This window comes from Cyphomyrmex costatus, unplaced genomic scaffold (assembly GCF_001594065.2).
Source record: "Cyphomyrmex costatus isolate MS0001 unplaced genomic scaffold, Ccosl1.0 scaffold273, whole genome shotgun sequence".
Taxonomy (NCBI): Eukaryota; Metazoa; Arthropoda; class Insecta; order Hymenoptera; family Formicidae; genus Cyphomyrmex; species Cyphomyrmex costatus.
In genome coordinates, this window is record NW_017276833.1 from 1,096,617 (window position 1) to 1,102,199 (window position 5,583).

A 5,583-nucleotide genomic window follows, 5' to 3' on the forward strand; every position below is an offset into this window, starting at 1 on the left:
ACACGACACGTGTGTTTCTCACAAATTGCACCCTGTATACATAGTTCGCACAATGATCTGTTCCTATTTTGGAATCAGTTTTTTCGAATTTGCCAAGAATGTATATCTACAGATTCTATATGAGAATATATATAGAAAAAAAAAAAAAAAAAAAAAACTGGACATGAAATATAAAGTATTGAAATCTAGTTCTGGAATTGTTAACCCTTTCGACCAAGCGTGATTTTTCCGGGGGAGGGCCGAAAACGTGCGTCAGCTCTGTCGCGCCCCCCGGAAATTGATTTCCTTTTTCGGACCAGGTATAGCCTAATAAAAAAGCTTTTTGTTCTTTCACACGATCGGACAACGTGAATGTGCGATCTCTGCTCGTGTTTTGTGCATCGAGAAAAATAGAAATAGCTCCATTAGAGAGAATGGTTGTTACTTTTGTGGAAGAGAGGGAGAGAATGAAAGCGGAAGTGCGTAGAACACGCACGTGAGGGTGATAAACGCCTGGCGAGAGAATTCGACGGGGGAATGAATCGGGTTGAGATTTATCTTGGAGGTTTAAGGGTGTATTTGAAACCGCGGATGTACACCACATTATGTCTTTTATTACTTTTTTAAATAATATAATATTCCCCCCAAAAAATATGTTGAAATAAACACTTCAAGATGAACGAAATAAAATCGTGGATGTTGATTTGGACGCATCGCGTAATTTAAAGATCTATTAACAAGATCTAAATTACGTTGATAAATTCTTTCGCGCGTGAATAACTTTTAATAAGAATTAATATCCCATTGAGTTGTGTATTTCTATAACAACTTCAAATTAAGTAACTCGTAATTTTAATCCGATTTACTCTCTCCTCCGTCGTTTTACGACAAAGTAGAAACTCTCACCTTCACGTGACGAATGTACATCTCGAGGAAATAAACGAAAAAAAATAAATAAATAAATAAAGGCCGAACGATTCAGCGGAATTAATATTAAAAATGTAGACGACAAAGAGGTACGTCGACGCGAAAGACGCGTGGCGAGCATCGCGCGCGCGCTTCCTTTCCGACGCTCACCGCCGGCGGGAAGCAAGGAAAAAGACCGAACGACATTCAAAATCGCATGTACACGAGCTTCGCGACTCAGAACTCTGCTCGCAACGGAAATTATATAGATATAGGATATATATATATATATACACATATTATACCGTCACACACTGAACACAACAGCCACAACCACAACCACTACCACGACCCACGCACATCCATATATATATAAAATATATATATTTATACATATTAACATCTATTATATATATATAAACTTATATTACATCTCTACGAATACGAGAGGGAACTCTTCTCACTCACTCTTAATGTAACTATATCACACTGGTGTACACGCTGTAGGTGTATATGTGGGACGCCTGTATGTGTGTCTAGAAACTATCATCTGCTTCACAATTCTCTGTTCGAGAGGAACACACCAACGATCACGCCGCTTCTCGTCGTGGATTTGCGTCATCGTCCGTGTAATCGCGCCCTTTGTCCCATTGATGCGCTTTCATCCATTTGTACAAATCTCAGAACAATAATTCGCAAACTTGTCCCGGTCACGTCATAATTGTTTCGACGACAAAGCTGTTTGCCAGTTTGTTCCGACATAATTCAACACGATTAATTCCTTCAATGTTGATCTCCGTATTTAACACGATAGCGCTAAACGTGCACGCGAAAAAAAAAAAAAAAAAAAGAAACACGCGTTGAAGTCTCTAGAAGCACTTAAGGTCTCGTCGCAGCAATTTGAATCTTAGTGGATTCATTCGCGAGGAGGCTTTTATCAATTGAATTTTTATTAAGTCGATGTAACTTTCAATAAGCGCAACGAAGATGCATTTTCGAGCGGTCGAAGCAGCGAGCGTGAATCGGCAACATTAATCCTAGAAGTACTAAGCCTTTACTATTTACATTGCCAGAGGTAATATATTTTTTTCCATTCGGTAGTGAGATTGTTGACGAAGCGAGGCGCCCTTTTTCTTTAGAAATATCGAGGTTCGCTGTTACGTGTAAGAATATCGAAATACTTGGAGCGATAACGAGATCGAGCTACGAAAAGAAACTTTCCTCACGAGTTTTGCTTACGAACTTGGTACTTTTAGGATTGAGAGCGACAGATTTACAGGGGATATATAGATTACAGGGAAAGGAAATATATATAAGTGGGAGGAGAGAGTATAACAAAAACGATATACACACTCATCGAGCGCCGCTAGTAAAAGACATGGTAGGCTATTATTATCGCTAAATAGTCGCTAGCCGATAGTGATGTAGTTTATTCTTTAGAGTTTATTTTAAGTTCTTAATTATATTACGCGAGAGAAAAGAAAGGGGAAAAGAAGTGGTTACTATAAACCGACTACTATCGTATCACATTACACACTGTAACACGTCGATTATAATGACATGAATATTTACCTGTGCATATTTGACATATTATGAAGTCACATCATTAAACATATACTACTCAATATATATATTGACAGCGTCAGCGACTCGATTCATTGACACCCACACCATATACCATGGCATAATACCGATAACTCGGAAACAGAACAATCGATCTTAAAGACTTTTCTCAGGTAGTAACGTCATTCGTTGTTATTTTGACATCGAAATGACGTGAAACGTCATTTTGACGTCGAAGTAACAAAGTCCGTTACCTGAGTTTTGTGTACCCGATCTTTTTTGTCTTTTTATTATTTTGCAACTACACAACATGATTAGTTAGCAGAAAGTAACTTTGATGCCGACAATTTTTTTAATAACAGATTTTATGAGGAATATAAACGAATACAAGAGATGCACCACACTTTTTCGAATAAATGGATCAGTTCACGGACTATCTTATGTATAAACGCGTCCGAGGATCTACCGCGCTTTCTTTTGTGTACCGAAATCTTTAATCTTTCAAATTGTGTGTTTTTATGAAACGTTTTAATCTCTCTCTCAAATTGCTTCCTTTATTCTCCAACTTTTTAATATCGGGCATTTTTACCAGCGAGAACTTTTCCTCACAATTTTTTAAAATATATCGATTTGACACTAATTACCTTTAAAATCTGAAACGTTGAAATTTTTGCGAGAGCAGGTTCTGCTTAAAATTCATGATGATTGAGTTAACTCCCAAGATTTTTTATAGAGTAGCTGAATAAAGGGTTTTTGGATAAACCGCGTTAAAATTTAAAGGACTCGCTTCAATGGCTTATTTATTTTTAACGGTCGCCAAACAATTTGTATTGCATAGAAATACATATTGCGACCGATTGTATAATTGCGATTGTCGCAAAGTACGGCGATCGTTCTCCAGAAAAATCGATAATAAATCTACGCGATTCTATATCGGGTATCATTATGCATCTTGTATTACTTTTTCAACAAAATGCTTTTTATAGTTTACTGTATATTTGAACGATTATACGCTCTCGTGTGTAACGTAATTTCGTGCTAAAAAAAATAATTGCATACTTTGCACATTCTTTTTTTACCGTTGTACATCGTTTGATACTTTTATACGAGACTCTCATGTTTTCCATGCCACATTATCTAGTTTAATGAGATTTAATCGCAGGTTAATCGGTATACATGTATACTTTTTCCTTCTTCGAATCGAGATCTTACGAGAATTTCTTTTGTGATTCACGCGACTGAAATAAAATTATATACATCCTCCTCATTATATCTTTCTGCAATCGTATAACGATATTTGATACATTTTTTTCCGATCTTACATTCCGCTCTGAATTCCCTTTTTCTCGCTCGTTATTTGCGTTTGTCAATTATTATATAACAAAAGAATGCTTTTCCTCTTCGTAAGGAAGCACATAATGCGAGCCCGTAATCGATTACAAGTGCCGTATATATCCTCGCTCGATGCATTCGAGATACGAATCTTTGCGTCACATCCTGTACATTGGAGCGACTAAATTTTTCTCCGCGTTCGTGGCGACCGTGGCGAATTGATCGCGCGGCCGGCGTCGTGCTCGTGGCGAAATAACACCGGAGGCGCCGCGCAATTAAAGCCCAGCGATGGGATACTCCCGCACGTAAAACCGGCGCAGAAGTTTATTGCAACGTGCGATCGCGATAAATTGCAGCCGATAAGGCGCGGCGTATATCACCGCATATAGCGGTGCCAAACACGCGCTCCTCCGCGATTTTCACGAGCGAATGAACGAACTGCCGACATAATTGCCGCAAATTCGCGCAACCGTTACCGTGCATGCACTTGTGCATCCTCGCGCGCGTGTTGCACGTTGGATCGCGTCGAATTTCGCGAATTTTCCTTGATATATCCACGCCAGATAGGGATTGAGAGCCCGGGCATGAATAACGAACAACCGCGACACGGCGTTTATCCATGCTAAAGAGATATATTTAACACGACCGACGCACATTTGCGTAGAACGCGCTTTGTGACTCTGAAAATTGATCGCCAGAACGTAAAATATCAAAGGGAAAGAGTTTTGTGTGCACGCCGAAAAGAGAGATTATTTTCAATCTCTGTGAAAACAATGTTTCTAAAAAAAAAAGAGAAATAACGCAGTTTGATGACGCAATGTAATCGATCGCGCCTGGTTTTTTTTTTTTAATTTTTTTAATTTTTCTCCCTTTCATTCGCGATAGCGTTACGTTTTTCACTCCCTTTTGATGTTGATTTTGTTCGCGATAAGATGATGAAAATATATATTCTGTTATACTAATGTCTTCGTGCTGCGATATCTCTGAAGGAGACGATCTGGTACTAAACTCCATGCTAATAGAGTTTATACGACGAACACGATAAGAACGGTTTTAAATGAAGTATCTAAAAATTTAGCTAGATATAGATCTGAAAATTTTGTTGAATAATCTTGTTGAACCATCAAAGTAATTATGTAAGAAATTCGAAAAGGACGATAACGTTGCAAAAAGTTTTGACATTCCATGTAACCAGTTTGATGGTCCAACAAAATTTCTTTCTGTATTTAGATAAATATTTACATGCTTCAACAAAGAAATCGTTCTTTCTGTGCATCAATGACTGCGTTCAGCAAATAAAGCAATAAGTGCTCGATGGTGCTTCATTAGAATTGGTTTGGATGACACACTGAAAAAAAGTACTAAATTTTAATAAATATTTGTTTGAATAATTTTAAATAAATATTTATTAAATGTAATAAACACACATATTTATTTGATATACAAATTTGTTATTTTGATTTAAATAAATATGTATTAAGATTTACTAAATTTTTTTGGCATATTTATAAGTTCGGAGAAGAACTGAAGGCACGGACCAATTATACTAAAGAACCACACTAATTTGTCTGCTGAACACGCAGCCAATGTCACTACTTGTCGGCGCAACGAAATCTATTCCGAAAACTAACGAGACAATTGAACAGTTCCAGGATTCATATAGCTGAAAAGAATACCCGGAATCGGATCGACATACACACAGATCGATCAGAAACAGGCGGCTCGGTCGTCCATCTACACAGATCACACGGACTACATGGACCAACATCTTCACACACGCATGATCGAATTCACGCGTGAAAC